Source organism: Lipophrys pholis, assembly GCF_963383615.2.
Source record: "Lipophrys pholis genome assembly, chromosome: 11".
NCBI lineage: Eukaryota > Metazoa > Chordata > Actinopteri > Blenniiformes > Blenniidae > Lipophrys > Lipophrys pholis.
In genome coordinates, this window is record NC_137631.1 from 29,392,869 (window position 1) to 29,405,644 (window position 12,776).

The 12,776-nt window shown below is 44.0% G+C and overlaps 1 protein-coding gene across 2 annotated transcripts in view; it reads left to right on the forward strand.

Moving 5' to 3' along the window:
- Nucleotides 1–10,864: 10,864 nt before the first annotated feature.
- Nucleotides 10,865–12,776, forward strand: part of hyal6 (hyaluronoglucosaminidase 6) — a 12,520-nt gene continuing 10,608 nt past the window's right edge. The window contains exon 1 of one of the 2 annotated variants that reach the window (XM_080475484.1): nucleotides 10,865–10,959. The gene's annotated coding sequence lies outside the window, so the exon portion shown is untranslated. The remainder of the gene's footprint in view (nucleotides 10,960–12,776) is intronic. The other variant, XM_080475485.1, reaches the window with a different exon arrangement.

The window sequence follows — 12,776 nt, forward strand, 5'->3', positions numbered from 1 at the left end:
AAATTATCGTATATTATTCATTCAGAAATAGTATAATATACGATCATTTATTGGCATAAATACTCAGGCTACACGTGCTATATAGGTAAAAAGCCAAAAACGATATATAGTGTACTACGTTCAAGAAAGTAGTTTTTAATGTTGCGGTGTTGACTAATGCATTCTGAATTTCCTACGAGCACTTCGGCTTTTCATTCTGTCGCATTATTGGTTCATTTCTGATCCTTTATCTGAACATTTCTACAACACAAATGTTACCAACACCCTAGAAGGACCATAAAACTATGATGAAAATATATATATAAGAATATGTATACTGCTGGTAATCAGTCTAAAAGAGTCAACTCATTTTGGAAATTAAATCATTTTCTTCAAATGAATGATTCTTTGGTAAAGGAAATTAAAATATGTGACGTGTGTTGAAAATGCATTTAGTAAAAATTGTGAGTTCATGAAATTTGAATTAAGGTTTCTTGAAATGAAAAGAGGAGCTGAAAAATTTGAAATAGAAAAAAAGAAGAGTCAGAAATAATCTCTGAAATGATGCTTTATCACGGACTCCTAATACTTATCAGAAGGTAACAGGAACAGACTTCAAATTCTACAATTAAAATGAGATAATTTATATATTTACAAGGCTCAAGGTGCTTGTGTGCGTTCTAGAAGGAGACGGCCTGAAGAGGGAGAACAAAACTCCAGTTATTTCTTCAAATCAGAGAAACGTCACAATACATTTGGCAGCATGACTAAAGTTTGTTCAGATGGGGTCTTCACACAAGACCCCAAGTGATTTCCAAGACTTGTGAATTATTTTATAAAAACTTATACAAGTATAATTTATCTACAGAGGCCATAGAAAAATTCTATAATTCCTTGGGTAATATTAAAACCATTAGCAATACTAATAAAACTACGTGTGATGCCGCCATCACAATACTGGATATTGAAGATACTATTAAAAAAATTCCAGGGAATGATGGCTTGACTTCTGAAATTTACAAATGATTTTCCAAGAACTTATCATGCTTTATACATAAGAGATATATAGAAAGCCTTTCTAATGAAAAGCTCCTCCTTCTTTGACTCAGCGACTCATCACTTGAGCCGCGGTTCCTCCGCACTTTCTGTTGCGGAGCGTCGCGGGGCGGGTTTTCTTGTGGTCCGATTGAAAAGTTGTGGAAGGTACGGAAAGAACCCGCGACCGCCGACTACGATTTTCCGCTTCAACTCCGTTGAGGTACCTAGCACCGAGGAACGGGTCTGTGGGGAGGAGCTACAACGCAGCCGTCTGCTGATTGGTCGTGAGGATCGTCACTCTGGACTTGGCCCAAATATTTAACTATTTCATCACCGTAAACCTCCGTTGTTGTTTACCTTCGCCGCTTTGTGCTCACTGGTTGATTTGTTAACCGGTTTATTGAAACGTCGGCGCGACACAACATGGCGTCTTTTAACGAGATCCAGACGTTCCTCTCAGGAACAGGAGGAGCTTCAGCAGGAGCTGGACGCTGCAATGAGAACGTTTAACCTGAGTCCCAGAGAACGACTCGGACGGCCGCCGGCCGCTTCCATGTTCTTCGCTGGACGTTCTCCGAGTCGTTCTCAACCCCGCCTACATCTTTACCGTTCTTTCTGTGGTGGACCGCGAGACAGACGTCCTTATGATAGATAATTGGAGACCTAGTTCACTACTGAATAATGATTACAAAATAATTTGCTATGTGTTTGGCTAAGAAATGTAAATATACACTAAATCAGGCATCACCAAATGGCGGACCGCGGTCCGGATCCGGACCGAGTGATGGTTCTGTTCGGACCCGTGACCAATCTCGATAAAGACCATAAAATCAGGATAATAGATCATTTTCATGAAGTATTTTTTTTCCGACGGTCGCTGCTATATACTGCGGGCGCTGCTACTCCAGTTAATACGACAATAGCTTCACTCAGTTGAGCCAATCAAATCGTTTGTTTACCCTGCGCGGCCAGCGCACCAGAGCAGAGAGGAAGAGACAGTCAAAGACAGCATGGCTTGCTCCAAAAGAAGGAAGGTAGACGTGGAAAACCGGAGTTTTAAAGAGGAATGGACGGAGAAGTTTATGTTCATTCTTCCGGCAAGCAGTTCAAAACCAGTCTGCCTCATATGCTCCGAAACTGTGGCATTAATTAAAAGTGGCAATGTGAAGCGCCACTACGAAACCAAGCACAGCGCTTTAGAGCAAAATTACCCCCTGAAGTCCGAGCTGAGGGCACGCAAAATATCTGAACTGCAAGTCCAGTACGACAGGTCTACCCGACTCATCACGCATACATTTACAGCCCAGCAACGTGCAAACGAATGTTCTCTAAAGGTATCGTGGATTTTGGGGCAACATAAAAAAACCTTTAGTGATGGGACAGTTGTGAAGGAGTGCTTAAAAGCTGTTGCTGAGACATTATTTGAGGGAAAACAAAAAGACGAGATGTGTGAAAAAATCAAACAAATCCCGATGTCAGCCTCAACAGCAACCAGAAAGTCAGAAATATTAGCAGATGATGTGCTGGCGCAGCTTGATGCAGCTATTCAGAGTGCACCATGCATATCTTTGGCAATTGATGAGTCTACAGATGTTACTGATAATGCCCAGCTTTTGGTGTATGTGAGATTTTTTCACAAAGATAAGAAGGAGCTCTGTGAGGACCTGCTGGGTGTAACACCACTTGAAACACACACAAGAGGAGAGGACATATATGCAGCAATAAAAGAGATGCTGAGAAAGAGGGGCATGGATCTGAAGCAGGTTGTCTCTGTCACCACAGATGGTGCCCCTGCCATGGTGGGAAAAGAGAGGGGGGCTGTGCCCCGGATGAAAGAGGACAACCCAGATCTTATTGCTTATCACTGTCTCATCCATCAGACTGTTCTGTGTGCAGCTCTATCAGAACATTTTGCTGAAGTAATGAACACAGTGATGAAACTCATCAACTTCCTCAGAGCATCCTCGTCCCTTCAGCATCGCCTCCTGAGAGAATTCCTGCAAGATGTTGAGGCAAATGCCAATGACCTGCTACTGCACAGCAATGTGAGGTGGCTGAGTGAAGGCAATGCTGGGATGTTTCTGGTCTGTTCGAAAAGAAATAGCAGCTTTCGTAAAGCAGGTCAAGAGTCAGAGAGCAGCAGAGTTTTCACTTTTTCTGCAAGATGAACACAAGATGGATATGGTTTCCTTTTTGGTTGACATTACATCACATCTTAATGAGCTCAATTTAAAGCTGCAGGGCCAGAACAATCCAGTTGCTGATTTGATGACCGCTGTTCGCTCTTTCCAGAGGAAGCTGGACATTTTCAAAGAAGATCTTGAAGGAGAGCTTGAACACTTCCCAAAACTGCAGGGAGAGATTCAGGGTGAGAGAGATGTTTCTCTCTATGTTGACTTCATAAACAAGCTGATTGGAAACTTCAGTAAAAGGTTCAACAACTTCAACCTTGGTCAGCAGCTCCTCCTGCTAATCCAGAATCCTTTCCTCATCAGAGAAGTCAGAGGATTCTCAAACGATGTGACACAGATGTTCAAGTGGGCACATGCAGGATCTCTACAGCTTGAGCTCATTGATCTGCAAGCAAATGCTGCATTAAGAGAGACTTTTGAGGCAACTGACCCTGCTACTTTGTGGCTCCCGAATGTGTGTGAGAGTGTGTTCCCTGGTCTGACCAAAGGAGCACTGCACACCTTGACTATGTTTGGATCGACATACAGCTGTGAGTCAGCTTCTTCCACGATGAACATTATCAAAAACAAGCACCGTTCTAGGCTCACCAATGAACACCTACATATCTGCATGAGAATGGCACTGACTCCATTCCAACCAAGATTTAAATTCCTGGCAGGGCAGTCACGTTCCCATTCCTCTCATTAAGATAAACAGAATAATTGAAAGAGAAAAGGTGGTGTTCAATGGTGTGTTTTCATTTTTTTCCTTAAAGAGCCTCTTTTTATTTATTGTTATCTGAAGATGTTAATTTTTTTTTTTTTACTTGAAAGGTAGGCCTTCATTTTTTTTAGGCTAGGACCTCTTTAATTTAAGAGAAAGAGGGGTTATTTGGCTCTGTTTGCACTTATTTATTTATTTTATTCTGAGGTTCCCATTTTCTTTAATCTGAAATAAAGGACTTAAATTTATTTGCCTGGGACTACTTTTATTTATGGTAAAAGAGTTAGCTATACACTCGGTTAAACTTTTCCTGCATTGAAAACTGACAATAAACATTGTTTAAACCACATGAAAATGTGGACATAGGGGAGGGCTATAAGACACAAGCTGGACGTCGGTTCGGACCTTTTACTTGGAGGAAATTTTAATAACTGGACCTCGGTGACTTTTAATTGAATACTCCTGCACTAAATGATATCATTGATGAAACAGTCTGGTTTTATGACTGGCAGATATATAACAAAAAACATAAGACTGGTAATTGATATTTTACATCATTCAGAATTAATTACAGATAACTGTTCTATTCTTTTGGGGATTTTTATAAAGCTTTTGATTCCATTGAACATGAATTCATGTTTAGAGCACTTAATATATTTGGTTTTAGAAATATGTTTAAAGAAATCTATTAAAACTTTATATGCAGAAGCAAATAGTTCAATCAAACTCCCATATGGCACAACTAACAGATTTGATATTAACCGTGGGATCCGTCAAGGTTGTCCGATTTCAGCATATCTTTTCCTTTTTCCTACGCAGTTACTTTCTATTCATTTTAGAAACAGGAGTGTAGTAGGTCTTTCTATTGTTGGCAGAACGTTGTCTATTACTCAACTAGCGGATGACGCAACACTTCTTCCATGAAATTGAATATTTCCAGTCAAACTAAATGAGTTATTTACATTGTGTCAATGCTAAAATAGTAGGTGTGACAGATTACATCATTTTTTTTAAGTTAAACCAGTGGTGTTTTTCTTTCAGTGTACCTTGGTTACAAGGAGGAGCGATGACGTCACCAGGGGGCGGGGCTTGGGTTCGAGGGGCGGGGCCATCTTTCATTGTGCCAAACAGCCAGCGTGCAGCGTGTGTTAGTGGGAGTGAGCTTTAACTTCTGGGTTGAATCTTTTTCTCTTGTTTATTTTAGATAAGAAGGAAAGACTTTGTGTTTGTTTTCCTTTTGATTGTTAAGTACGTTTGACCCCTCACAGAATAGGGTGAGTTTTGGTTTGTTGTTTCTTATAGTAGAGCTCACTCTTCATTCATTTGTTAAGGATTCCTTATTTGCTTGTTCTACACTAGATCACTGTTTTTCAACCTTTTTTGAGCCAAGGTACATTTTTTTCATTGAAAAAAATCCCGAGACACACCACCAAACAAACAAATGTAAAAATGATACCCAGTAGCCTATTTTAACAATTTACTTATTCTGATCAAAGTATCTTGAATAGGAATCAAATAAACACAAAAAGTACTTTATCATCTTTTATATTTCTTCTTTCAAATAAAAAGTGCACTTAACATGTCCACTTTAAAAATACAGCTTGAACATAACAAATGCGATAACAATGTGGTCTTAAAGTTGAAAACATCAAAGTGTTTTGTAAGTTTTACTTCTGTCTTAAGGCTTCTATCAGCAGGAATACAGAAACACTGTGCTTATTCTGACAGAAGCAATAATATTTGGCAAAGATTTCACGGTTCCACTCTGAGAAATCTGAAGAGTTGCATGTACACAATGTCGATCTCAGTGTATTTTACTGACTCAGTGTGAAACCTGTGCCTGTTTGGATGAACAGTCCTGATATCCTGGCAGGAACTGAAGCTCTTCCTCAGCGCCTCTCAGTCTCTCTCTGGTTTTACTTTGTACGGCAGTCAGGCTTGACAAGCTCACCTCTCACAGACGTGTCGTGGAAAATGGGAGAAATGTCATAATAGCTTTGTTTGCCAGAATAGGGGACCTGCTTGATCAGCAGTCAACTAAGAACTGTCCAAAGGAAGATCAGCAAAGCTTTAAACCAGGCTTTGCGTACTGGGATCCCTCATTCACCAGAAACACTTTGAGTTCCTCCTGCAGCTCCGACACACCGGCCGGCACCGTGCCAAGCGACAACCATCGGACCTCCGTATGGAACAGCAAGGCCTTATGCTCCGCCCACGTTTCCTCACACAAAGATGCAGAGATGCGTCTTTTCACAGGTGGTGTCTTTACAAAGTTTACCATGTGAACACCATCATCCAGCACAGGGGCTCGGTCTGCTGCTGAAGTCTCGGCCACTCGGGCCTCATGGTGTAAGAACCAGTGTGTAACAATCACATCTGGCTTCATTTCCTTCACTCTGCTCACCATGGAGGGTGCACCCCACCAGGGCTGCTGCTCCATCAGTCCAGCACCACGGTGGGTGCACCCCACCAGGGCTGCTGCTCCATCAGTCCAGCACCATGGTGGGTGCGCCCCACCGGGGCTGCTGCTCCATCAGTCCAGCACCATGGTGGGTGCACCCCACCGGGGCTGCTGCTCCATCAGTGCAGCACCATGGTGGGTGCGCCCCACCGGGGCTGCTGCTCCATCAGTCCAGCACCATGGTGGGTGCACCCCACCGGGGCTGCTGCTCCATCAGTGCAGCACCATGGTGGGTGCGCCCCACCGGGGCTGCTGCTCCATCAGTGCAGCACCACGGTGGGTGCCTTGACAATGGCTTTGCAGGCGGCTAATATTAGCGTCTCTGCCACAGTGCGGGACCTTCTGATCTCGCTATAAGTTCAGCGAGGTGCTAGCTAGCTTTAAGGGCTCCGTCCTCCACCTTTGTGGCTTTGCTAGTGTGCCACAGCACAGTGGTTGAAAAACACTGCATGAGAGCACCTTGTAAATAAATTGACTTTTGCACCGAGAACTCGTTTGTTGTTTGGACAAATGGAGTGGTGGCAATTTTATGTTTCGCTCCAGTAGCTCCGAGGCTGGGGCAGAACAGGCTGCCATGTCCTCTGCTGCTGTCCCTCCACTGGGTCTTCTGAAGTCCACAGTCAAGGCAGCGTCCAGCAGGAACCTTTAGAGCTCTTCATGCTTCCTCCTGCTGACGAGCTTTATGGAGATGCTGAGTTCATGTCCCAGCAGGACTTGGCACCTGCCCACACTGCCAAAGGTACCAAAGGTACCAAAGGTACCAGAAGCTGCTTCAGTGACCCTGGTGGTACTGAGCTGGACTGGCCAGCAGAACCCCAGAGACAATCTCTGGCTATTGTCCAGAGGACGGTGAGAGACACCAGATGACCTGAAGGCTGCTATCAAAGCTCCCTGGGCTTCAGTCCACCTGAGCAGTACCACAGGTTGATGGTCTCCAGGCCACGCCCCTAAGACGCAGTACTTCATGGTAAAGGAGCAGCCAAGTATTGAGAGCAGAGAGATGAACAGACTTTTCAGAAGACCTACAGTTTGTTCATTCATTCATTCATTTTCTTCCGCTTATCCGTTTCCGGGTCGCGGGGGTGTCAGTCTGAGCACCGTCACCCAGATCACAATGCACCGATTAAGAACCTTCCTGCAGGTGGAGAGCCCACGGGAAGGTGACGCCCGGCGTGGGACATGAACCCTCTACCCTGAGATTGTTAGTCCCATGCTCTACCAACTGAGCTAGCCGGGGGACTCCTACAGTTTGTTTAAAATATACATTTTTTTCTTGATCTCTGACACTGAATTTTGGGTTTTCACTCTGTAAGTCATCATCATCATCATCATCATCATCATCATCATCATCATCATCATCATCATCATCATCATCATCATCATCATCATCATCATCATCAACATTTCAAGAAATGAAGGCTTAAATATTTCTCTGTGTCCTGAGCTGAGATCATATCTGGGTTTAACTTTCTGAAGTGAGTGACAACAAATATTGAACATTTTCATGATATTCTCATTTTTTGAGAAGTACCTGTATATATCATGTAGTATAACATAAAGACACGTTTCACTGATATTGAGCTTCCAGATATTGTTCTCCCTTTTTTCATTTACGTTCTAAACAAGAATATACATTTCTGAACCAAGAAAGAAAATCAAACAGATAAACAAACAAACTAGAGCTACACTCGGTAGAGCGCACACTTTCACCAAAGCCACATTTGTTTGCAGAACAATCGCTAGCATGAGAGCCAGTAGCTCATATGGATGCTAACTAGCCTGTCAGGTAGCTACATCACTGTGAAACACTGAGCAGGGAGCGTCTCCATGGCAACAGATGCTGATCTCCTTTGATCTCCTCCATGAGGAGCCTCTTTCATCCTCTTTGTATGAGACTTTTCACAGTTTTGAAATTTAATCAGAAACGTTTTGCCTTTAACGTCCCAAAATCTAATGGGTTGGTCCTTGATGATGACAAATCATCCCTGAAGATTTCATGAAATTGGGGTCTGTAGTTTTTGGCAAAAAGTTGGTAAAATACGTACGAAAGCCTTTTGGCTATGTAACCAGTAAATCAATAAATAAATACACGCAGACGAAACTGTAACCGTCTTGGCCAACTTGGTTTGAGAAGGTAACAAGCAATCAAACAAACAAACAAATAAATAAATAAATGGGCCGTCAGTCTCACTCATCCGTTCATCAGGATAGACTCAAAGTAGAATCTATTTGGTGATGCTGTAGTATTATATAGAAAGATAATTAAAGCAGATCTAGTCTAGTTAGGATTAGTGAACAATATATCAGCAATATATCAGCAATATATCATCAATATACACAACCCATTTATTCCACCAAGTCTCTGATTGCATCTTAAAGGAAAAGCTCAGTGTTTCATGATATAAATGTGTATTTTTGTACCAATCGTCTGTTGGAGCATTGAGTTGTCAAGACATTCTTTCCTCCATAAGTAATGTTGTCATTAAATATCTGTGTGCCGCAGGTGGAGTGTGTAGTACTACTACTAGTACTACAGCTCCCAGGAACAATGTGAGAACATCAAATAGAATAGTTATTTGAAATACAGTTTCCAAGCTTTCATGGAGGTAATTTTACAATTTGACCCACGTTTTATTTGCAGCCCTGTCATGCAGTCATTCTCACTTTCATCCCTTCTCTTCCACAGAGAGCTTTATGAAACCAGGGAACAGAGGAGCCAGACGCCCCCGGACACCCCCGGACATCCCCGGACACCGCCGCACGCCGCCGGACTCTTTGCTCTTCCTTCCAGGCTGAACTTTGACCTGATCAGATGAGCTGCAGGTCTGAGTCGTTCCATTCAGGACTGATCCGGATCAGTTTTCAGACAGACTGTTCTCTGCCGCCGCCGGTTCCTGCAGCACCAACATCCAGCTGCTCTGCTCAGCAGTTCAGTGTTTCCACAGCTGCCTGGTCTGCCGGGGGCGTCCTGAGCTACCGACACGAGATCCAGGCTCACTGGATTCCAGCGTTACGCCGACGACACTGAACTTTATCTCTTCTTTATTTCCAGTAATAACAGCGGCTCCAGGACAGCAGAGGAGGCTGTTTCTCCAGGAAGTCTGAGCTGATGTTTCGCCAGCGTCAGCGTCTGCGTGAGGCGGAGTAGCATGACCGCCGCAAGGGCGCAGGACACAGAGTAAACCTGGAGGACGGCTCGTCTGTTTGTGTAGCTGTGGACTGATGTTTCTGGATGGGTCTGAGGCGCTGATACGGAGGTGAGGCGGCGCTCAGCCACACCATGATCCTCCAGATGTTTTCACAGCTGCAACACCTTCAGCAGGTGGTCAGGAGTCAGCAGCTACTTTCTCCTGCAGAGTCGTCGGCCCTCGATCTCAGTGTGCCCTGCTCTTTGTTTGACAGGATCCTCCAGGCTCCTTACCTCAGTGTTTCCCTACAAGTACTGTTACTCTCCCTCTTATCCTACATGTGACCTGGTGTGCGTCTCATCTATTATCCTACATGTTAGTTTACCTGATACATGATTATTCTGGCTATTTATCCGTGGTTCCTCTTGGTGTTGTACCTTTTTATCCCAGCAGTCATCCAAGCAGGTCCTGTATTGATGATCTTGTCTGTTCCTCTCTGCCATGTCTGTTTTTCCTCTCGTTCTTCTCCCACTTTAATTTACACTCAGTACTCTGTGTACTCAGACCGATACTTGTGCTTCAAATGCTGTAAACGTCACTGCGTTTATGTACATATGTTCTACACACTGAAACGTCATCAGTTTGAGACCAAGTACCGATCCAGTTCAAAGTACACATCCCGCCGATTACACATGAAATACTAGGATGTGTTCTGAAAAGAAAAGAACAAAAAAGAAAGAAACCTCTGCAGCAGCGTTAGAATCTGCTTAGAAACTCTATTAGCTTCTAATCTCAACACTGCCCCACGTGGCTCCTGGTGGTACTGCACACCTAGTCGACGTCTGTCCGCTTCCAGGAGGCAGAAATACGGACAAAACAAATCTGTTATATGACCTGTCTGTTTTCGTATTTATCATTGTTTCCTGTCCTATCTTATTTGCCATCTCCCCTGTTAGTCGGGGTGTTTGTTCTCCCTTCTTTCAGTGAGAACCTGAAGGGATGGATCTTTGATTTTGGCCTTTGAATCAACGTCTTTTAGAACTTTAACATCAATGAAAACCATTAAGTACAGATTGACTTCCTGTCATTTTCTTGATAACATCTTCTGAACCAACAAGCCGGTCTGAGAGCCGTTCGTGTCGCTGGATGCTGATCGTGGATCATTGGTTTGTTTAATTATTGATTCTTGTGACTGCTCACGCAGTTAAAAAGTGTATATAAGTGAAGCCCCAAATAAGAGCTTACGTAATTCTTTCCAGCCTGTCCACTGCAGGTTTATTCTGACAGTCGTTATAATGAGCTGTCAATTGGCGAGGAGGAGGGGCCAGACCAGCGACCGGGGGCATCTATCTGCCCCACTTCTACCCCGGGGACCCTGCAGAGACAGAGGGACGCTCACAAGCTTCTCCAATGGACGTTTTCTGAGTTTGTCTGCCATCGTCAGCAGAGGAGGGGAAGGTACGTGGTCTTTTTTTCATTCATTTGGTCTTATTGAGAAGTGAGTGAACGAGGCAGAGTCTGAGCTGCATCACGTTAATTAACGGGAGTAGAAGTGGTGGAAGAATCAACCAAGTCCAGCTTCTGGTTCTCAGTCTTTCCAATCCAGACTGACAACTAGTCTCTCCTCTAATCGGAGGATATTTCAAGCCCAAAGGTCGAGGAGTAAACGGCACAATGTCCTTTTTCTGTCAAAAACATTATTATGAAGAGTTTTATGTCCAGTTTGTCCACAAAGGACATCATTGAGTGTCTGGCCTTGCTCGTCCCTCTTGGTGTTTCTCCTGGACTTTAAGCTCGCGTCTCAGTCACGGGTCACTTGTTTGTTGCCTCGTTTCCACGGCGTCAAATCGAGTTTCTGCTTCGTTGATTGTCTAGTTTGTTTTGTTGAACTTGTCTTTCATATCCTCCCGCTGGCAGTTTGTTTTCTTTAAGAATTCTTGGATTTCCGGCAATATTCTCTCCATGTTTACTTCCTTTTCTGCTAGCAAAGCATTCCGCGTCACGTGGGTCTTTCGTCTGTTTCTTTTAATTTAGCCGTATTTTTCTTGTTTTTTTCTGCCGTTTCCTTTGTTGTCCTGCTACTCGGAAGGTTTTTTTGTACTTGGTGGGTTTAATTCAGGAGTTTAGAGGATATTTTAAAGTTCTCTCAGGAGCGTCGTCTCGCTATGCTGCCATTACAAGAGGAGTCATGATGACAGTTTTATAATCATGTGCGCCCCCTGCTGGTTTGGTTTCAGAGTTGGGAGTTTCAGAGTTTAACTCCTTTCATGGAAAAACACATCAAATATTATTAAAAATACACTATTAGAATGCCATTGGTCCTTCCACGACTCTTAAAGCTGATCTGCCGCTCCCACGGAGCTTCAGACGCAACTAACAGAAAAACCACAGTTTACCACAGTGTACCACGGAGTAGCACGATGTACCACGATATACCAGTATGTACCACTGCATACCACGGTGTACCACAGTGTACCAAGGTGTATGAGGGTGTAGCACGATGTACCACGATATACCACTATGTACCACTGCGTACCACGGTGTACCAAGGTGTACCAAGGTGTACCAAGGTGTACCAGGGTGTAGCACGACGTACCATGGTACCAAGTAGACCGGGGGTCCTCAGTCCTGGTCCCGGAGGGACGGTGTCCTGCAGGGTTCAGTTCTCCAGCTTCAGCACTTTAATCTAATGATGATGTCATCAAGCTTGTTAAAAAGCTGAATAATGAGCCTTCATACTTTCAGGTGTGTTGCTGCTCGGAGGAACCTGAACCTGAACCTGCAGGACAGGAACTGAAGACCCCTGCAGTAGAGTCTGAGGCCAAACACCCAGTAGAGTCTGAGGCCAAACACCCAGTAGAGTCTGAGACCAAACACCCAGTAGAGTCTGAGACCAAGCACCCAGTAGAGTCTGAGACCAAACACCCAGTAGAGTCTGAGATTGAGACCAAACACCCAGTAGAGTCTGAGACCAAGCACCCAGTAGAGTCTGAGACCAAACACCCAGTAGATTCTGAGACCAAACACCCAGTAGAGTCTGAGGCCAAACACCCAGTAGAGTCTAAGACCAAGCACCCAGTAGAGTCTGAGATTGAGACCAAACACCCAGTAGAGTCTGAGACCAAGCACCCAGTAGAGTCTGAGACCAAACACCCAGTAGAGTCTGAGGACAAACACCCAGTAGAGTCTAAGACCAAGCACCCAGTAGAGTCTGAGATTGAGACCAAACACCCAGTAGAGTCTGAGACCAAACACCCAGTAGAGTCTGAGACCAA